Source organism: Astatotilapia calliptera, chromosome 3, assembly GCF_900246225.1.
Source record: "Astatotilapia calliptera chromosome 3, fAstCal1.2, whole genome shotgun sequence".
Lineage (NCBI taxonomy): Eukaryota > Metazoa > Chordata > Actinopteri > Cichliformes > Cichlidae > Astatotilapia > Astatotilapia calliptera.
This window is the reverse complement of record NC_039304.1, coordinates 43,907,693-43,930,712: the sequence shown is the minus strand read 5'-3', so window position 1 is coordinate 43,930,712 and position 23,020 is coordinate 43,907,693. Positions and strand designations below refer to the sequence as shown.

The 23,020-nt window shown below is 42.3% G+C and overlaps 1 long non-coding RNA gene across 3 annotated transcripts; it reads left to right on the top strand.

The window, feature by feature from the left end:
• The first annotated feature begins 19,440 nt into the window (after window positions 1-19,440).
• LOC113010189 (uncharacterized) lies at window positions 19,441-21,969 on the top strand. Of its 3 annotated transcripts, none has more exons than XR_003270296.1 (8): window positions 19,441-19,539; window positions 19,758-19,922; window positions 20,018-20,137; window positions 20,212-20,422; window positions 20,531-20,596; window positions 21,651-21,711; window positions 21,809-21,859; window positions 21,944-21,969. It is a non-coding gene; the product is annotated as an uncharacterized LOC113010189 (long non-coding RNA). The 3 variants fall into 3 exon arrangements; XR_003270295.1 differs by having other exon boundaries at window positions 19,441-19,922; window positions 20,212-20,259; window positions 20,339-20,422; XR_003270294.1 differs by having other exon boundaries at window positions 19,441-19,922.
• The last annotated feature ends 1,051 nt before the right edge of the window (window positions 21,970-23,020 follow it).

Genomic DNA, 23,020 nt, shown 5'->3' with positions numbered 1-23,020 from the left:
ACTGCCTCGTGTGAAGAGGAAGATTATTCCAGAGGAGCCACGATGGAGAACGCTCCGTCTCCTCAGTTTCAGCCCTGATTTGGGGACTGAGAGCAACGACCGCTCAGCTGACCGGAGCGAACGAAGAACACGGTGAAGAACAGTTCCTGTTCTGTCAGTGACATACAGGAAAGACAGACGATGTCAGAGGAAACATGGACTGGTTTAGGAGGAAGTAGCACCAGTTTAGTGTGATGGTTTAGTCAGAGTGGGAGCTAAAAGTGAACCTATAGACAGAGCTCAGAGGAGTGTGATGGTCCCCAGTTCCAGAAACGGTGGCAGAGCCGAGATTAATAACAACTAAGAGGATATTTGCACAAATGGAAGAAAGCAGTCTTACATATTTGTTTAATATGAGCGTTGAAGGACATGTCCTGGTCAAAAATGACTCCAAGGTTCCTCACAGCGTTACTGGAGGCCAAGGTAATGCCATCCAGAGTAAGAATCTGCTTAGATACCATATTTCTAAGCTTTTCAGGGCCGAGTACAATAACCTCAGTTTTATCTGAATTAAGAAGCAGAAAGTTAGCGGCCATCCAGGTCTTTATGTCTTTAAGACATTCCTGCAGTTTAACTCATTGATTGTATGAAATCTCCCAGAATAGATGGTTGGAGTGTTTTCTAATCATATTGTGTTGGGGAAACATGCACATGTAAAACGTTCCAGCACATCGAGCTCTGTGACCAACACTTGTGTGTTAAGAAGAACACTTGTATAACAATATGGTGTGAAATGAAAACTCTGACGTTCAACACAGCATTGTTTCAGTCATCAACACATTCCTGCACTTTAGCTGATGTGTATCATGTGGCTTGATGGAAACCTTTTGAACACAAGCTCACACACACAGGTGTACACAGACACACACTGTGTCGTCCTGTGCTGCTGACACTAAACACATCGTGCATTATCAGTCCAGTGTGCTGCTCAGTAGGATTCAGTGTTTATTAGTTACTGTTACTGGTGCATATGATGCTGCTGCTGTGGTTTGCTGTGGTTTACCAACAACACGGCACCGAGCTACCCTAAGGAACTGCTTAAATCGTACGTTCCTGCCTGATCATCTACTCAGTTACTCTTGGTGCAGCCTGGATCTTGGCTGAAGTCTAGAGGTGACCGGGCGTTTGCCCTGGCTGCACCAGAGTTGTGGAATAACCTTCTGATCGTGATTCTTTTAAATCACGGTTAAAAACCTGTTTGTTTAATCTCGCCTTTCCTGCTCGTTCATGCTCGCACCTTAGACTTACTCTATTTTCCCTTATACATATTTTTAATGCCTTGTGCTTTCATTATGTTTTATATTACCCCTGTGTATTAGTGCCATTGACCTGTGAGTATATTTGATACTTTGCTGAGGCCTCATAAGACTCGTGTTACTTCTCTGTGTCTTATGTTAAGCACTTTGGTGTACAGCTGGTTTTTAAATGTGCTCTATAAATAAAGTTGTTGTTGTTTCCTTGGTGTGCTGGTTTCTTTTTGTTTCTTTTTGCTTCTTTTGGTTTCTTTTTGTTTCTTTTGGTTTCTTTTTGCTTCTTTTTGCTTCTTTTTATTTCTTTTTGTTTCTTTTTGCCTGTTTTTCTGCAGGATGGGATCAATCAGATCTTAGTGTCTTTTCTCTCTGTCCCTCTTCTCCTCTATGTTTCTCTCCTTATCTTTACTTTGTTCTTTCTTCTGTCTCGGCCCAGTCCTGTCTGTTCTGAGTGTAATAACTCAAAAGTAAAACAAATCTATTACATTTATCATAGCAAAGCCATAATGATCCCTTTGCGAAATAACTGTGGGGGCGTTTTTCTTGGCTTTCAGATTGTCCTGATTATTCTGATGGTTACAGGTCAGGACAGGCAAAAGAAAAATGGTGTCAGCTGCATGTCAGTGAAACTGTACACTTACCTCCTACTGATGACATCAATGAGATATGATACCAACCACTGCACCTGCGACACCTACAGCCTGCTCTAATGGCTCTAACAGCACATCATGATCACAGCATTGAACACATCATACATTTGGGCAGGTTTGTAGAAATGACAGCTGCTCAGTCCAAACTGGCTGAAAGCCTCCTGTCCTGTTGGAGTCTGTGCTGTGATTGGTTCTCATGTAGTGCTCTTCTACACCACCTGAACTCTCACTTTACTCAATATTTACTGGCTGTATGAAACTCGCCTCACACAAACACTTCTTTCTGTGCTTTTTCTATCAAAGTGCTTTCTGTCTAACGCACACACATCCACAGTCCAATGCATCTAACTTTGTGTTCGTGTCCCGCCCGAGGATATTTAGCATGCAGCCTGGAGCCGCCAGGAGTCAAACTACCAACCTCCAGGGTCTTAACAGGTGCCCGCTCGACCTCCTGAGCTGTGAGAGTGAAAGGATGAAGGTGGGACTCAGGAGCAGGAGCAGGGAGGCAGCTGCAGCCTTCATGCTGTCTGCACTGACTGAGAGACGCCTCCAGCTTCCCTTTGATCTCATCAGGTGTGTGCTCTCTGTGTGAGTATGCTGCTGTGTTACTCTGATGAGTTGCTGAGGCTGTGATGATTAAACAAGCTGTTATCATCATGAAGAATCCCCTCCACCCTCTGCACCACCTACTGGACAGTCTGACAGGTAACTTTGCTGCCTGACACTCTGCACGCATCGCCTGCATCCACCAGTGAGACAAACGTCTAAATCTAAACTCTCGTACAGAACTTAAACCCTTTGCTTTACTATTGAATTGTTCTTGTCAAGTTCAGATTGTGGTGCAGTTTCAAAGTGACACAAAAATCTGTTGGTGACTTTAAATCTTGTCAAAGCACAGAGACGCTACGAGCCCCTCACTGCTCCTCACAGAGACCAGAGGAGGGTGGATGAACTGTTGGTGTCTTTGCTGATGGGTTAGATGAGACGTCACACAGAGGGTCTGTTACAGGGATGTCAGGGGGTCCTGGTGTCCCACAGCAACCACACATGGCAGCAGGTCATGTTATTGATGGCATCATTGTGTAAGTGTGTGTGAATCAGGACGTATTAAAGAGTCTCCTTTACTGTCTGAAACTGTCCAAAGCTTCCTGATCAACACTTCCTGCTGCACTTTCAGATCCTCTCTCTGCTCACAGGAGAATCAAACCACTGACCTTTGACCTCTGACTCCTCAGCGTGTTTGCTCTGCAGCTTGTAAACGATGACATAATGAAACATGTCGTTACAATAATGTCAGATGTTGGTGTCGCTGACGTTAAAGTCACAGTTGTAGATCACGAGAGCAGAAGTGTCGTGTTCAGGTGTGACGCAGCTGCTGTCATTAGATTTAAATAGAAGCGAGCGTCCAGCCAATGAGATCAGTCCTGCTCTGTGTGCTCTCTCCTGGTTGGTCTGTGGATGTTGTCATTACAGGTTATTTCAGTGCGGTTGGGGGTGTGGCGTCCTGATGGTGTTCCTCCTTCAGCTCGGCTCTGTCGGGGTCGTAGGTCCAGTGTTTGAGTTTCTGTAACTTCTTCATGTTTTTGGTGAAATGTTCCTGGTTCCTGTTACCATGACGTCTCAGTGTTGTGTCTCTGGGCTTCTTGTAGGTGACGTCTGGTTCTTTTGTCCTCCTGGTCCTCTGTGAGTTTTGTCCTTTGGTGTCCCTGTTATGAAGTCAGTCAGGTGTCTCTGTTTGGGCACCTGTGTGAGGTTAGTCTCTGTGTTATTGTGAGTCTCTGGTCTCGTGCACTTTGTGTTTGTGTTGATTCTCTCCTGCTGTGTGTTTATTGTCTCCTGTTGTTCATTTCATGCTTCACACTCATGCTGTGTGATCTCTCACACAGCATGAGTGTGCTCTGTGTTTCTGTTACACGTCCCTAGTTTCTTCATTTAGTGCATGTTGTTGTATTGAGACTAGTTTGAGTTTATCAGGCAGTCGCATTCATGTTTCCACACTTTCATTCATTCATTCACCTCAAAAATGAATTGGAGATTACTGATGGATGAGTGAACAGATCAGAGACTCTGTAGACTTTAATGTTTTTAAGCTTTCGAGTCATCGAGAGGCTCCATCAGCTCAGTGGTGAGGTTGTTGTCAAAGCCCTCAAAGCCCTTTTAACCAATAGAGCTCATCCAGGTCTTTAACAGAAGCTGCAGGTTAACTCTACAGATCCAACAGCAGCGTGATAAAGAACGATACATTCGTTCAGACTACAATAAACACATTCAGTTACAGAGTCACAGGTAAGGGTCTCATACTGTGATGTAGTGCAGGAACTTTTATATTTACAGTAAAGTAGAAATGAAGCTGGTTAAAAACAAAGTCAGACTGACATTGTGTGAGAGAGGAGTGCAGACTGCATTAATAACTAACATGTACACTATAAACACAACTGCATGAAGGTGAAATACAAACCATGTTTGGGCTCTTGTGGCTCACAGGTGAGTTCAGGCTGAAGACTCGTCATCCAGACTGATGGAGAGCAGCAGGAAGCACTTCCTGAAGTAGCACTAAAGCTTGTGAATGAATTGTTTCACAGCACGTGCAGTCCCATTAAGAGATTAAAGACAAATAAAAGACTTTAAACGAGCCTCACATGTACAGGTAGGGAGTGGAGTGAAATTAAAATGGGCTAATGTGCTCAGACTTGTTGCAGCACAAGCTGCAGACTCATAATGGATGCATCAGTAACCCCACAATAAAGTGCGTTACAACAATCCAGCCTAGATGCAACAAAGGCGGGTTACTGTCTCAAAAAGCTGTTTGCATCAAACAGGAAGTCGCCCCGTGTCTTTTATTGCTAGGAAGGAAGCTTTTTATGCAAGAAGGGAGCAAGAAGGTGAGATGTTGAGGGGATCCTCACATGCATTATTCTCTCTCATGGACAAAATGATTCAAAGCTGTCCAGAGAGACGAATCCCCGATGCTGCTAGAATGCTTGGTGATCAATTAGCTGAAGGTGCTGATGGACACTTTCATCTTCTTCCCGTGCTAAACCACCATGCTTAAAAGTGTTTGAGTTCACTGAAGGCTCAGCGTGAGCAACATGTTGTGAGGAAGTCTGTTGTTGCGTGTTGTCTTCACTGATCTCTGATGTATGTAAGGCTCTGGTCTCCTTCTCTGTGGTCCTCTGATGCTGTGTTGAAGCTCTCTGTGGACCAGGGTTGTTGCTCTGACTGCAGCAGCTTTCCTTTGGTTTGCTGGTGGTGTGCGTGCTGATCCAACATCAATGTGCTGTGACTGGTGAACAAATGCACATGTGTGTAACCATGTTATTGTAGTTTTACTTTGTCTGCACTAAATGAGTCAGTTTGGCCTCATTTTCACCAAACAGAAACTTGTTTCTGTGACTGAGTTTGATTTCATCTCCTCTGCACATGTTAATGTGACTCATCAGGTCCAGCTGCCCATCAGGAAGCTTCTGTGTAGAACAAAGGAGGTGAAACGGACTAACTCGGTGGGGGAGGGGCTTCCTGCTTCCAGGAAAATGTCCGGCTGTGTATCCTTGCTGATGGTCATCATCAGTGTGTGTGGAGTAAACAGCTATAACACAGTGGTCAGCACAGACTCCTGACTCCATCACCTTCATCCTGAGCTGATGGAGTCCTGACACCTGCTCGGTGTGTTTAACATTTTTCTCTGTGTGTGGATTTAAATGTTTGTCCGTTTGTCCTGCTGCGTCAGCTTTTGGTCCTGCACAGTGCTGCGACTCTCAGCTTGTGTTTCTATCCTGCACGTCTCTACATGATGCTCCTGAAACTGTTTCCTTTCCTGCTTCATCTTTTTCCTTAAAAGGAGTTTAGACCGCGAGTCGTTGCTGATAAAGGGAAGTGATGGACTTTCAGTCTGTGCTGGTGATGATGAGCAGCTCTCAGGCAGGACCAGTATCATGGGCATGAACAGAGTCAGGATCAGCTTTACCATAAACACAGACAGCTGACAGATGTTGATGTGATGAGCTGTTGATGCTACATGTCTGCTGTGTGCTGCTGTGATTGGGCAGCTCTGCATCATAGGTCCACCCAGCAGCGTACACAGGCCTTGAAGGGTGGAGAAGGAGGAGCTTATCAGAGCGCACTGGGATGTGATGGAGCTGTTGTGCAGTTGCCATGGTGATGCTAGCATAGTATAGTGTGTATATGTGAGGACTCAGGAGAGGCCCTCTCTCTCTCGCTGTCTTATTTCTTGTGCTCGGCCTCGTTGTGTTGAAGCTCTGACAGCCTGAGGTTACTTTGCACAGACTGTTCATGTCTTTATCACAGAGCAAACTCCAGCAGAGTCAGCAGATCCTCATCTCCCCACCACACGTTTCTGTGGTGATGCTTGAGTCACAGTTGGTACATTTTCAGTCAGCGAGGAGGAAAATCCTCTCAGTGGTTCCTACTGAATAATGTTCAAGAGAAAACGTTTCATTAAAGTCAGAGTTGTGATTTTCCGTGTGTAATGTTGCTGCTACGGCGATTTCCTCCACCCAAACTGAAAGCAGCTGAGTGCAGAGGCAGGAAGATGAAAGCATCACTGATGAACTTTAGTTACACGCAGTAAGAACATGACTGTAACTGTAATGTGATTACTGAATGGATTAGCGTATCAAGGACAAGCCTGAATTCTGTCTTTGTGCTCATTGTTGCTCTCAAACTGTGAAACACCATCAGCTGACAGAAGAAAAACTACACCTGCCAGTGTAAACATTCATTTACTGTAATGATCATCCCTGACTGTCGTCCATCACCGTGTGTTGGTGATAAAGTTTATTTATAAATCTCCTAACTCACATGAGTGTTTACTGCATGTTTCAACAGCTTTAACTGTATTCATATATATTATTAATATCAGCCTCCTTTCATGTCTCGTGGACCGAACTGTTCAAACAACGTGGGACAAAAAGGCTTCAACTTTTTTCACAAGTCATGATTTTGGGTTATTCTGGAAGCATTTTGACTGAATTTACAGGTAATATATTGATTAGAGTTCATTTATTCTTTCGGTGTTGTTGTCTCTGTTTCCTGGGGGAGGACGTGCTGGATTACATCTCTCGGGTGGACTGGTGGTGTTGGGAAGACGGAGGTCTGGGCTTCTCTACTTAGAGCACACGAGCAGATAATTGGAAGAAGAAGAATCAGGAAGTTGAAATTCTGACTTTGTTTTTTCAATGGTAGAAAAGATGTTTCAGTCTTCTTTTGTCCTTTGCCCTCACACACTTAGATTGCTCCTCAGAGGCAGGGCCGTGCAGTGACGTTTGAGGGGGCTCAAAGTTAAAAAACCAGGCTGGAGAACAACAACACATTCATCAAGAACCTCATATGGAAGGACATCATGTTACATCACTGTGATCATGTGGGGACGATGCAGAGCAAACGTAGCCTGTGTTTCACCTGATGGGTACAATGTTGCTGTCGGTCTGAGACATTACAGAGTCCACAGGAGAGATGGGAGCTGATTAAACACGTGTTATGAGATAAGAATAAAATGACAGTGCTTGGAAACACAAGGCAACAAAACTGTGAGAAATCAACTCTGCCTGTGAATCACTGTCTGACTCTCTTCCTCCTTCCATCTTCTCTCCACGTGCTGCCCATCTGAGAACACTTTGCTATTGTATTGATCTGTTACTTAAGTATCCACACATGACACCTTTACACCTGATCCATAATAAAGTAATGATAGAAAAACATTATAGAAACAGAGCCCTGCAGCTTACTGTGAAACTAAAGATGTTCCCTAAAATGGTGCACAGACAACAACAACAACAACAATCTTTATTTATAGAGCACGTTTAAAAGCCCTGGGCATACCAAAGTGCTTTACATAAAACAATAAAAGGTTAAAAAAAGGAGCTTATCAGAGCACACTGGGATGTGATGGAGCTGTTGTGCAGTTGCTCCTCAGAGGCAGGGCCGTGCAGAGACGTTTGAAGGGGCTCAAACCTACAGACCCCTGCCTGCTGTACCCAGTGAGCTGGCAGCTGACGAGCATCACACAGGTGATGTTTGTCGCGCTGTTACACACACAGCACGCTCATCTGTTTCAATTCATCAGTTGCCACAAAACAGCTGAACGTGTCCATAATAAGCCGACACTGCTGTGTGTTACAGGCTACAGTGTGCGCTGTTCACCTGCTTACTGGTTTCCTTTGCATCAGTCTGTCTCCCAGTTTGTGTTTCTCCTACAGCTCTGCACCACCCATGTGGCTCTTTGTGAGCTCGTTCCCACCTCATAACCAGTGCGCTCTGCCGTTAAGAGCGATCATTGGTTAATGGTAGTCATGTGACTGCTGCGAGCCAGCTCATTTTATTTAACAAATTGTGATTAATAGTTAAATATTATTGTTGAGGGGCACAGACAGGACTCCACACACACATGAAAAGAAAAAACCCTCAAGAAAAGGCCACTGGTGGGACCCATAAAGAAGCGCTCAAGCCCCTCCCACCCCCCATGCCTGCTTAGATATGCCAGATGTTCTGATGTGCTGATGAATTTGAAGTGATTTAGTTTGAGGAACTGATCTGGAATTGCTCTAAAGATTTTCAGTGTTTGTTTGCAGCCTGGTGAGCCTCTGTTTTCATACCCGTCATGTTCCTGACGCGATGCCAGATGATGTTTCTGCAGCTCTTTATTTTTATTCATATAAAACATGGAGTTTGTTGTCATGTTTGCCTTTTGCTGCCAGCAGGTTCAAATCAGCCTTTTTTAATATTTTCTCAGTTTAAACATTTGATGTTTTTTCTCAGTCGTCTTGAGATTTTGTTTCATTTCTGAGATCATCACATTCTTTCAGTGCCATGATCCACAGACAGGACAGACTCAAAGACATCAAACTCATGTTTGGATCTGTGTTCGTTCATTATCTGATGCTCGTCAGCTGCAGAAATCCTCTCAGGAAAAGAGTTTCAGCTCTTCTTCAGGGTCACAGTGATGCGTTCAGGAACACCTGTGAAACACAGCAAACTGAGTTCTGCTTCTCTCAGTGGGACGCTCGAGTGTTTGGGTCCCTCTGTGGTTCACTTTGCTGGCCTCTAGTGGGCACGAGGTGAACTCATCATGTTGGTGTCAGCTGTATTTGACAGCAGCCACCAGTCTGCAGTTCTGTATTTGAACCTTTGAATCTCCACAAGTGCAGATATGAAACACAGCTGGGAATGATTCCTTTTGTGTATGTGGACGTAGTCTGTGGGTGGCAGTAATGGGGGTGCCCCACCTTTTCCCCTATGACAGCCTCCCCCACTTAACCCTGAGCTGGACAAAGAGAAAACGACGTCTTGTATTTGGCAGCTGTTACATCAGACACTGTGACACAAACACCTGATGACTGAACAGGTTTCCTGACAAACTCATTTTTATTTTGCTCTGAGACATTTTCACTCACACAGCCAAGGGCGCAGATTTGGCACGGACGGAAGGGACGTGTCCCCACCAATAATTTGATCTCTCCGAGTAAAGAAAAACAACCCGATAGAAAGAAAGAAAACGATCTCCCAGCGGTGCAGAAAGAGTTAAATTACGTTCTCTACTGGAGTGCTACGTCATGTGACAAATATGGCCAATGTGATTGGCTGAGCCTTTCAGGGAGCTCTGTTTAGTTTTAGCAGCGGCAAGCCTGCGCTGTGAGGAGGAGAGGAGGATGGCAGCAAAGAGGAAGAACCTGGATATAAGAAAGTATTTTTGAAAGAAACCTGTAAGTCACAAACTCAAGCTCACTCATAAAATGTGTCCGTCATAGTAACGTTACAGGCTATGCTAGGCTTTGGCCCACATCAGTCTAAAACTGTATGTAACCATGAATAACGTGTTTGGGAAGCTAACTGCACAACAGGCAGCACTGTTAGTTCTCTCAGTCTCAGAGCAGCATTTCTAATTTTGATTGAAACTGTCAGAGAAAACGGCAGCCTCGAGCAGCCCGGATATTAGTTTACAGAGGCTGTTAGAATTATATGTCTAACATTGAAATGTTGGTGACACAATAATTTCATCCTAATGGCACTGATATATTCATAGGGTTCATTTTTGAGACAAAATATCATGAGGTAGTCACGATTTTGCAAATATTCCACCTTGTAGTGCAGTTTGCACAAATTGTTGTAAAAACGCACTCAGCCTACAAACATTACTGATCAGTCAAGATCTGCACAAAGTGACAGAAACACTGAAGCAGCTCCACATTTTATTCTTATTGTCATGTTTGTCCTGTTTGTCAGGTGAAGAACCAACACAAAGCTCAGAGAGCAATGGTGACACAAGGTCACAGGTGAAACTGGATGATGATGACTTGTTGGTTCATTGTTGTATTTGAAGCACATGTGTGACTGCATGTATGTGGAGTGTCTCACTGTTATTCATCAGGTGACAGAGGCAGCTCTGCCATGTTGTAGCTCGGAGGTGAAGAGGCGAGCTCACAGGTGACTGACTGATGATGTGGTGCTGTAGATTAACTAGTATTTATTATCATGACAATTATCAGGCTGCTTTTAGTCATCCCAGTATCCTCAGTTGAGGCTGAAAGAAGCTTCAGTGCTCTCAGAAGACTAAAAACATGGGTAAGGTCAACAATGACTCGAATGAGATTAAACAATGCTGCTGTGTGTCCACCAGGAGAGACTGGACAGTATAGATGGAAAACCAATATGCCAGCAGTTTATCTCAGTTAACGAGAAGAGCAGGCCTGTGTTTGGCTCCTTCACATAGTGGACATTGAGTTGTTGTGTGGGACACCAGTAGTATTAATGTCTGTTGCTGTAACAGTAGCTCATGCTTAGAATAGAAAATCCCAACTCATTGATCTGATCGGGGCAATAGTGTGGCTAAAATATTGCATAATTTTGCTGACAGATCTTTTACTTTGTGGTAATCTTAGATGGACATAAACCACCAGGTCATTCAGTGCTAATGTATCAGAGATGTTCAAATCAAATCAAAATTTATTTATATAGCACATATTAAAACAACAGTGTTGACCATAGTGCTTCACAGTCAGTAAAAGCATGAGACAGTTAAAAAAAACAATAAAAGAGGACAACAAACAATAGGTAACAACACAACAAGCTAAAACAGCCAACTAGACAGAATCAAAAGCCAAAGTAAAAAAATAAGTTTTAAGACGTGATTTAAAAGACTGGATAGACTCGGCTGTACGAATATAAACAGGGAGGTTATTCCAGAGTCTGGGTGCCACGGATGCAAAGGCCCGGTAACCTCTCGACTTCATTCGAGACCTAGGTTGTGCTAGGAGCCTGTGATTGGACGATGTAAGTGCTCTGTTGGGAGTAGTATAAGTGGAGTAGTTCAGAGAGATAGCTGGGCGCTAAATTATTCAGAATATTAAAAGTGAACAAAAGAATATTAAAATCTATACGATATTTAACAGGGAGCCAATGTAGTTTGGCTAAAATTGGAGTTTGAAGGATATAAAAAAAACAACCACAGCAATAGAATAATATTAAACACAAAGTGAACCCGTCTTCCTTCATTAAATAGGTTCTTTTAGATGTTAAGGAGGAATTGACTTAACCAGGCTGGCGGAGAATGAAGACAACCGGACACCTGCAGCAGATGGGGGAATCAGTGAACTTTTATTGAGACAGAGACAACCTCTCAAACAGCTCACATCAGGAGATTCCTAATATTTGCTGTGAGGATGGGTATATATTCTCTAAAACTTACAGGAGGGGGTTGTGAGGACAGTGCTGCATTAGCAGAAAAACAACTCCATAAAAGGAAAGCGGCCTTGGGTGTTCTAGTCTCTTCGCTTGCAGATATCTTTCGCCTGCAGGATGAGGCGATCGCTTCTTATCGCTCTCAAGGCCAAAGTCGTGAGCACACATTTTTATTACACAGTTGCACAGTAACTTTAAAGCTGAACAATATTTAAAGCTGAATAATGTTTGATCAAATTATATTTTCTTCAAATCCCCCTTTTGACCCATCTTAAATGGGTCAACACACAAAAATAAGTAACATTCAAAGGAACACAGAGACGTGTCGAAGCCTGGCTCGAAAAACTCCTCGGGTCTTATCATTTGTCTTTATCTGTCATTGCAGATGAGGAGAAAAGAGTCCAGGCACCACCCTGCCCAGGGGTCGGCTGCAAGCAGTCTCGGTTCCCGATGAAAGCAGTAACAGCTGTCCTGCACACACGGATACAACGAGTTAGTGCAACCAGGGTAGTGACACAAAATTAACAGTTCCTGTAACTCAGCAACCAAAAAGCATAAGTAATGATAAAAATGTGGAGAGTACAGAGTATACTATAATAATGAGAGATATAAACGTGAAAATGTGAAAGAATAAATCAACCGTAAAATAAACACAGAACGGTAACTGCTAAGGACATTCAAAAGTGAATATGGTAAAACGTGAGGAAGGGGTGTGGAAAAAAAACAATTTATATCCAGTGGTGGGAGTACACATTCGCTCAGGCTTAAGTCCGGAGACCCTGAGAACATCGCTTAACCCTCACAACCCGACCAGACACAGTTCAACCAGATATATCCTTCAAGAGGAAGTGGGTGAGGGAAACAATTAATAACAAGCCTAATACAAAACACCACAGAGAAACAACCATTCTAGAAGCATTTAAACAAGAGAAAGACGATAATGTTCGTCACCCTCACGATCAGAGTTTTCATCATCCGTTGGCGAGGAGGTAACCGTGTCTCGTTTCTTTCTAAATGGATCGGGCGTGGGCAAAACTGGAGAGGAAGTGGTGGGCAAGACCCTAGGGGCTACATTTGTCAGATTGGGACTGTCAGAAGGGGGCGGAGCTTTTGAACTTGAAGGTGTCAGAAGTGTCGGGGGCCCTTCACAGATCAGGATTATGCCAATGGGAATGAGACCCAGGGCCAGGAAGCAAACAAAGACGCAACATCTTTGCCTGCCTGTCATTTCAGGGGGAAAGGGCCAAGACATGTTTACTTAGCTTGGATGTCGTCTAATAGAGGATGATGGGGCACAGAAAGGTGGTCCAGTTCCCCCCACCTCGCCAAGGGCGTGTTCTAGGAGTTAAAGAGCAACAACCTGAGAGAGAGAGAGAGAGAGAGAGAGAGAGAGAGAGAGAGAGAGAGAGAGAGAGAGAGAGAGAGAGAGAGAGAGAGCCCCTAATGGCCAGTTAGTGGGCTCTAGGTCAAACTGTCCCCAAATTTGTTATTTGTTATTATTACTTGTTTTCATGTCACTTGTCTGTTTTCTACTGCACCCCTCTCACCAAAGCAAAGCAAACATTAGCAGCACATTGACCGTAGTCAGGCATCCTCATTCCATAGGTGCTATAAAACATTTCCTGTAAATACAGTGTAATAGCATCCCCAACTCCTAACCCATAAACACCGTTTCTTCACACATCCGCCCAGAAATCCTGTAATAGAAAAACATTAAAACTGTAACCCTGTAGGGAAGAAAATGTAAATGGTAACGCTGCGCAGTTACCTCTGTAAGCAACACAAGACACAAAAATGGCATTTACAGGTTCACTCATCCTCGAATATTTTGTCATCCTTCTACTCCTGTAAAAGAAACCCACATAAATTCATCCACCCTTTTATCCTATCTAGGTGGAGGTGGTTAACCTTGAGTCATGGTCAAGTCTTGTCATCTTTTACCAGTCAGTCCGTTTGTTTTTATTCCCAGTCTTTCATCCATTCATCCGTTCTTTGCTGATAGTGAAACCTGTCGTCGCATCTAGTTTCCACACTCAGCAAAATGACGTCATCTCAAAAAGAAACAAGAACTTGAGTTTGGATTACCTCGCTGAATCCTTTTTTAAACAGGGACTCTCGTTTCTAATTGTCCCCACAAGTGTTTCCTCCAGAACCCATTTCAATGCGGAGAAACTCACTTACAACAATTTTCTCGCCGACGTGTAATGCTTGTAATTTCCGATGTGCAGATCTGCTTAAAGAAAAGATTCACAAACAAAAATCAGTAAATATAAAACAAAATAAAATGAAAAATAACAAAAACAAAATGCAGACGCCCGGGTCTTAGGACTTGTCACTGAATATTCTTCCCATCAATAAAAATACCAACCTAAACCTACACAGAGTCAAATCAACACCACCTCAACCTTTTCATATTCATAAACCTATATGTTTTGCGTTCGTGAAACAAAATTGAACCATTAAGTAAGTTGAGCTCTTGAAATGTTTTAATTCTCTTAATTCTGCCAGTTTATTTCAACACTTATTCAATGACTTTTATTCAACTGCTACTTGGTCACTCGACTTTTACCTGTTCAAATTGCCTAGGGTTCAACAAAGTCTAGATCCCCGTTATCATGAAACTTGAACGGTGTACGATGATTTACTTACAGTAATTTAGAAACATCACTCAACCTAGCTCTACTACTGGCACTGCGTGACTTTTCTCACACTGGAAACCAGAATTTAGTACAGAACTTTAATGCCTCAGGCAATCGCGTTCAAGGGCTGCCCCCCCTTCTCTTCTTCTTTGTCCGTGTGTTCCTCCTTTATTAAATCTCCATCACAATGACGTGGCGCTCTGAAATAAAACTCACACTGTTAATTCCTCGTTTTCACTCTGCACCACTGCTCAGAGTGTTTTCTTTTCTTTTTAGTGTAGAGTAAACAATTAAGTCGAGGCCTTAAGCCCCAGATATCTCGCACGGGCATCATTTTCATAACCAAACCGCTCCGGACTCTGCTCCCCAGACCACACAAATGCCCTCTGGGCTTATTATTATAGCAAATTCTGTATTTGACTTTGTTGTGTGCAGCATTGAGCCTTTGTCAGTAAAGCATTCTTCATTGCAGCAGCTAGAGCATTGTGTGTCACTTCTTAGTAAATTAAATCAACATTTTGATTTTAGTGCATGGGTATGTGTCAGTTTTTACTCCCTCAACAAGTGCATAAGTGTTCATGTGTGTGTTTCCCTTCATTCTAAGTAGGCGCATGCAGAAGTGTGTGTTCGTGTGTTGGTATATGTTTGTGTTCATCACCTTCCTGTTCTGTAGTTTAGGTAAACCAGCGGCCTGACGCATGGCCTAGGGTCCTCCCCTCCTCTTTGGGTCTGTTTTCATCCGTTGTTGCAGCTGCCTGCATCTTCCTTACTTTGCTCCACGGCCTTCTGCAGCTCTGCTGTTCGGCTCTTCTCAGAGGTCAGCATCCTTCTGCTCACCGTCCCTTTTCCTCCGGGCTTAATGCGCGTCTCGTCACAGCTCTGTCAGCTGACGCAGCCTGGGAATTTCCCCCGTGTAGTGAAACGGGCTTTAGGTTTAGTGCTCTCCGTCTCTGCTGCATGAGATCACTCTTTTGCAGCACTGTTGACATCCTCAAGTTGTTGTTGTGAGTCCAGCTGCTGTGGCCTTCAGGGGTCAAAGGGTCAAAGATGGTCGCGGAGAGGGCAACGATGGTAGAGGGGAGGGTAGGAGTCCAGGTCAGCTTCGGCTCTCAGAAAAAACAAAAACAAAACAAAACAGGCGAACAGGAAAATGATGTTGTGTTGGCTGTGCTGTGTTGGCTGTGTTATCCCGAGAGGGGAGAAACAACGAGATCTCGTCTCCCCCCTTTTTTGTTTTTGTTTTTTTTTTTTTTTTTTTTTTTCTCCATATAATCAACTCATAACCCCTCAAGTTGACAGGACAACACAGGTACGTGTTAAAATTCTTAAGATCCTGTTTAGAAACCTAAAAAGGAATTTCCTATCATTCAGTAGTCATTTGTCTTAAACAATCAACAAAAACATGTCCCAAGTCGACCCTTTTAACCACTAAATTTGTCGTGTCCTCACTTAATCCTCAGACCAGTGTCTTTGTCTTTTGACGTTACGTTGTTGTCCTGCAACCCAAAGCGTTTAATTGTCAGTAATGTATGAACTATATCATTTAAAAACAGGTGTATGTTAAGTGTCGCTACTTTAACCTTGCATGTACGTGCACATGTATGTAAGCTGTTTCTTCATTGCATGTATGGGTGCGTCTGTATATGGGTTACTTTAACTTTTTCTCAAACGAGGCATTTCTCTAACACGCACATGTGTCTGTTCCACACACTTCTCATATCTTTCTCTGGTTGTGTGTGGTTTTATTTGTTTCAGTGATTTACCAGGAACATCTTTTCCTTTTCTCCATGTCTTCCGCCAGAGGTTAACACTGGTGAGATTCAGGGACACAGCACCCAGAGCAGGTCAGCGAGAAAAACCCGCCTCAAACTACATTCTCTCTTTTTTGTTTTACCGGGAGGGGTGAGGACAACTCTGGTGTCCAGCCGTGAATTTTAGCCAAAGCTTGGCCTGTCTTCTGCTGCCGTACTCAGGCTTCCAGGTTAAGAAAAAACACCTGTATGAAGACACTAAACATACATTTAGTATTTGTATAAACATAACTGCCTAAATCATTGAACTCTTGAGGAGGGTGTATTTCAGAATCAGAATCAAAATCAAAAACTTTATTGTCATTGTCATGAGACCGACGACATTAAGAATGGTCCCTGATCATTGCATCATCCCTAGTAATATCAAATATAAAAAACAATAAAATTCAATCAATAAAATAGATAGAATACTTAAAATACTAAGTATTCCCACCGTCATGCTTCAGACCGTGCATAGATTAACACAAGAGTGGCATGGTGGACATTTTTGTAGTATTCAGATGTGTTATTGCAGTTGGATAACAGCTGTGTTTGAGTCTATTAGTCCTTGCTCTGATTGCCCTGTACCGTCTGCCTTAGGGCAACAGTTCGAACAGGGAGTGGCCAGGATGTGAGGTGTCTTTTATGATGTTTTGGGCCTTTTTAAAACAGTGGGCGTTGTTTGACTCTTTACTAACTTTAAAACCCCACCATAACAATTTCTCACTGACAAACTTCTATGCATCCATTTAAACATGCGAAGCCAGCACAAAATCACACACATACCCCTACAGCAAAGCTTTAACATAACCACAATGCAACTCCTCCCTTAAACGGGAGAAATCACCCTGAATCAACCAACTCTATATAAAACGTCAAACAAAGATAAACCACAAACATTTCTACACTTCTGTGTCTTCCACGCAGCACAATAGGCAGAAAAACACCGATTACTCACAGTCTACAACAAAAGAAAAACCTGCTCTTTTCACAACTCTCACAGCTAAAGTCAAAACTCTTACCCAGTGCCTCTGAAATAATAAAAAATCACCAAATACTCGATTACTCTTTTCACTCGCTCCCTCTCACTCCCTTCTTCCTCATACAGCATACACGCTCGCTCCCGCGGACCCGCTCGGCCCCGCGGGCTCACTCGGCCCCCACCTTTTTCCTCTCACAGAGACAGAGAGAGACCCTTTTCCTTTTTTTTTTATTTCTCCAGCACACATACACACACAGAATCCCAACTGAGAGAAAGAGGGAGAGAAGAGAAAAGAGTTGTAGAGAGGAAGTTTTTTTAGCAGGAGTTTCAGATCTAACAGATTTATACAACTTATTTACACACACCGGTAATTTATGTTCTATTTATTGATTTTAAAGGAGAATTTGGGCCAGCTGGGTTTCTGCCTCTGTTAGGCACTAATCAGCTGGGGCGCTGCTTTAAAGGTGAGTCAGCACTGAAATATCCCTTCAGGTGTTACCAAGCTTCTACCAAACCGGAGTCTGGCGGGTAACCTTGCCTAGAGCTTCCTGATAGGGGTGCTAGTTGGTTGTCACCTTGTTCACACGTCTCATTCACACTTCATACATTACCTGCAGTCACTCATTACCCTCCTTATGTATGTAATAAATGTGTAAAAAAATTCTATGTGTGGTGTATTATTTTAACCAAAAGAGGAACCTAGTTCCTTTAATTGTGTAATCTGTGAACACGGAGAACCAAACTGTCCTGCCCAGTGTTCCACAGCAAGCATTCAGCGTGTATTTATGTGTGTCCAATATCAAACAGAACATCAAAACATTTAAAACACTAAAATCATCGGGGTTTTAAGAAGAGATCCGTTTTCTCCTATTGATCAAAGGGACCTCTCCTTTTGGACTCCAACCAGTACTTCTCTTTTTTAAGTTTTAGAGGATCTTTTCTAATAAAGTCCTCTGGGCCTTCCTAACCCTTCTGTAGTTTAGAGAATATTACTAAAAAATATTCTCAAGGCCTTTAACCTTTTAATTTGTTTAGAAAGGCGTTACTAATAAACCCTTTCAAGGTCCCAGACCTGCTGAGGTATTTATCCGACACCGGAGAGCGACCCGTCGGCCGCAACCGTGGTCAGACCTCAGTTCACTCTTATCTTTATTCACTTATTCACTTATTTCTTATTCACTTATCTCTTATTCACTTGTCTGATTCTCAACAAGCCTTAAGTAAGCCAGACAATTTTGGTTATGAATTACTAGGAGTTTGGACACTAAGTATTTTTATAATGTTCAATATAGCAGAAATAAAAGGTCTGCTTACCTTGTTTTTGTGTGCACACAGCTTTTGTCCAAACTCCGTTCACTCAGACCACGGCCGATGTCCTCCCACCCGTTCCAGTTTGGCCTGGAGCGGATCCTGTTCCGTGACGCCAATTGAAGGATATAAAAAAAACAACCACAGCAATAGAATAATATTAAACACAAAGTGAACCCGTCTTCCTTCATTAAATAGGTTCTTTTAGATGTTAAGGAGGAATTGACTTAACCAGGCTGGCGGAGAATGAAGACAACCGGACACCTGCAGCAGATGGGGGAATCAGTGAACTTTTATTGAGACAGAGACAACCTCTCAAACAGCTCACATCAGGAGATTCCTAATATTTGCTGTGAGGATGGGTATATATTCTCTAAAACTTACAGGAGGGGGTTGTGAGGACAGTGCTGCATTAGCAGAAAAACAACTCCATAAAAGGAAAGCGGCCTTGGGTGTTCTAGTCTCTTCGCTTGCAGATATCTTTCGCCTGCAGGATGAGGCGATCGCTTCTTATCGCTCTCAAGGCCAAAGTCGTGAGCACACATTTTTATTACACAGTTGCACAGTAACTTTAAAGCTGAACAATATTTAAAGCTGAATAATGTTTGATCAAATTATATTTTCTTCAAGTTATGTGTTCATGGATTCTCGTACCTGTTAAAAGGAGAAGGGTCTGGCTGCAGCCACTGTGGAGCTCCACACTAACCGGATACACGTGACCTCCACACTAACCGGAAACACGTGACCTCCACAGTAGCCGTAAACACGCATGGATACCGTGGAAGTCTTGCAAATTGATCGCAAAGGTTGGGACAGAGTCTTTCTTAAATAAATTTGCCGTTAGTGATTTCATAATTCTAGGAATCGTCTAGTTTTCGTACAATGATCATGTTGCCACTTTTTTTGCGTTACAACAACATTCCTTCTTGTTTTAATGTTTTTTCATCGTGCTCCATGGCAGAGAAACACACAGATCAATATCTCATTGTCGGCACTGGGTCAAGCTGTCATAGGTAAGTACATGCATTGTCTCATGACCAGAACGCTACCATTGTTTACATGTTAGGTTTGTTCCTATCTGTGTGTATATTCTTTTCTTTGTGTACCTAGCCCCACAGGTGTGCAATAAACCCAGAGAAATCACTGAAACGGTGTTGAACCCAGCACCTTCAATGTCTGGTGACACTGGTAAAATTTCTTATTTTGAATAGTGATTGTCATATATAGGTGAAATAATAATCTTGCATTCATTATCTTGTTGTAGTTGATGGCTCATAAACGAATTTGTTACATGCTGTTTCAAATGAATTTCCTTCTATAGATAGTGCTTATTTTTCTTGCATTTGTATGCATTTAATGTGCATTCTATGTAGTGTTTTGTCTGAAACCTGTTAAAATCCCTATAGGACCTCAGGAAAGAGTTGACAACAAGAAAGCCAATAGAAGGTCTCAACAGATGCAACTTTTCCTGACCTGTGTGGACCACCGTGCGAACTCTGACAAAGCCTGAGAACATTTTGGCCAGCCGTTCATTGTGGTGTTTTGTACCGCACCCTGGCCAACAACAGCTTGTATGTTAAAGTTTTCAGATGTTGCAAAGTGCAACTTTTAGTGCTTATCTGATTTGGTCATCCACAGTCTATGACACCTTTTTTTTTTTTTTTAGCTCAACTATGTTCTGGACATCAGCAGACCCAAAGATGAGCTGATTGTTGAAACGTCTTCTGGATGCCTCATGCGGGCAGATTTTTGGACACTGGGTTTAAACAAACAAATGGAATCGACTGTAAGTATTTTTTTTCTATGAATATGAAATAATAAAGTGTACATTCATTTCTTTCATGATTTTTTCTGTTTCAGATTGGAAATGGCTGTTTTGAGCTTATCACTAAAATTGTCCAGTCAAAGGTACTGTATGTTGTATATGATGATTGTCAAGCTTTAATTTAGAGAGTTGTTGTTTTAAATGTTTTTGTTTACATTCTAGGGGATAAGCATTTACATAGAAAATCTGTATGTCACCCGGACTTGGCTTGCACCCTATGGCTGTGATCCATTGCAGTCCTTTCCTGTAAGTGTACCGTCCTTTAAAGAAACAAGCAAGTAATCCAAATGATTTTTTTTTATAACTTTGGTGAGAGTTCATATACAGGATACTTAAAAAACAATTCTGTTTCAGACTGATGCTCAGAGGATGCACATCATAGTTCTCCCTCTCTGGACCCCTGGTCATTTCCAGTTGTGTGTAAGTCTTGTTTTTTGACACGTACAAACTGCTAGAATTTTGCTATGTGTCTGAGATGTATTCAAGCTTTTATGACGCAGTTTCAAAAGTCTTTGATTGTGATCGCTTGCAATGACATTGTTTTCAGGTTTGAAGTCATGGCTAACTGTCTTTTAGGTACTGAAGCCACCTCAAAGAGAAATCCTCTTTCTTGACCCAATAAACACCAAGGCAGGATTTGGTGGCCAACAATATGTTTCACTTTTGAGGTCACATCTTTATAAGCATTTTTGGTTTGTTCCGGAGTTTTCAGGAACCTGTTCAGTGTTCCAGGTTAAGTGCATCCCAGATCATGTTCTGCTGATCTTGAGTGTTCACACATACAGTACACTCACATGCTTTTTTTATAAACTATATCAGCAAGTTTCTGTGTGGAGTTTGCATGTTCTCCCCGTGTTTGCGTGGGTTCTCTCCGGGTACTCCGGCTTCCTCCCACCGTCTAAAGACATGCAGCTTGTGGGGATAGGTTGATTGGATAATCCAAATTGCCACTAGGTGTGAATGTGCGAGTGAATGTGAGTGTGAATGGTTGTCTGTCCCTGTGTGTTGGCCCTGCGACAGACTGGCGACCTGTCCAGTCTGTCGCCCTATGACAGCTGGGATAGGCTCCAGCGACCCTGAAAAGGATAAGCGGAAGCGAATGGATGGATGGATGGATATATCAGCATGATGCTTCAACATTTTATTCTATTTCTCATCTTCACATTATGATCAAGTCAGTGATGCTGTCTTTAGATGACTTTCAGACATAAATAGGGTCTTCCAATGTTCTAGTTTAACATAAAACACCATTAAAAATGAGTTTATAAAATATGCCAACCTTAACTTAAAGCTGTAAATGCTTTATTTTGACCAACTGTGAGCATGTGACTGTACTTTTTCATTTTGTTATGCTGTTTTGTTGAGGTCGTGTTCCTAAGGCCTGTAGTTACAGTTGGTGCTATTAGCAATAAACATTTCACACCCATCATGATGACATCTGTTAACTTGTGAATGTAACTGTCTTTAAAAAAAGGAATCTTGCAGTGAAGATCATTCCCGGGCAGTGGTCAGAAAAAAAGAGCTGTGACTTGAAGGTATGTGCTAGTTTAAGTGTATGGTGAATGATATGAATTACACTAGTCTTCTTTTAAGGGATTTTATTAACGAGCCTTTATTTTCAATGTAATACAGGGTTTTCCAAGCCAAGACTATGGAGTTGACTGTGGGATCTTCATGCTGATGGTAATTTTTCTCTTCTCTTCTTGAGATTCAGAAGCTAATTTAAGCTTCTAAAAAAATGACATTTTTATTTTTTCTTCCAAATAGTCTGCTCTGTACGTGGCACTGGATGCACCATATTGACTATACTGTAGTAAGTATTCTATTTACTTTCACAGCAATGGAGTCTTGAATCTTTTGAAAGTTGTTAAACATGTTTCATATTAATATTTTACAGTCAGACATGCCCTACTTGCGTAAATGGTGGTGCTTGCTGTTGATGGAGAACTTTGATCTCAGGAGGTATTTATATTTTGACTTCTGTTTTTTATGTTGTGTCAAAGTTTACACACCTTAACAATATCAACATTTTCTGTTAAGCTCTGGCAAGCTATTTGCACACTGGAGAGAGGAAGCCAAAGCTGTGCTTGCAGGACAACATGTGCCCATTGTCAGACTGAAAAAGTTCCAGGAAGTCAGTCAGGTCAGTAATCACTTTAAACAGTAATTACATGGTTAGTGACATTTGAATAACTGTTAAAAAACTGTTGTGCAACAGAGAAATAACTATGTTTTCATCCCCATTTGCCTGACACAGGAGCCAGCAGTTGTTGAAGATCTGCGTCCTGCTGTGCAGTGGGTTGTCCAAAATAAGGCACTTTTCCGTGGACACGTAACAATGCCCAAATATCTGTCCTTAAATCAAGGGGACCAGCAGAGGGTCTTAAGAGACATGTCAGAGGAAGAAGACACTGGAGCAAGGGACTTGTTCCTCTTTGTTTTTCAGTTTGCAGAGGACATGGAGCTCTTTTTGAAAGCATGTGCTGATGATCAGGGGCTAAGGGTCAGTGCTATGTCTGACATGTAATGGACAAATGAAGGCACTGGCTGTGTTTGTTTGTTTAATATGTCGTTGTTGTTGTTGTTGTTTTTTGTTTTGTTTTTTGCATAGTACAAAATTCCAATTAAACTTATTTCAAAATGTTGTTCACTTGATTCTGTGTCCATACTTATAATAAATGATTACAGTGAAACAGCATTAAATGTAAATGTAACAGCATTTTTTTTAAACTTGTATTTTCAAAATAAAAAGCTTATTGTTGATATTAACAGTAAAGAATTGCAATCAATAATATTTTTATACATTTTAAACATTAACACTCTGGGCTCTATCCTGGCCATCTG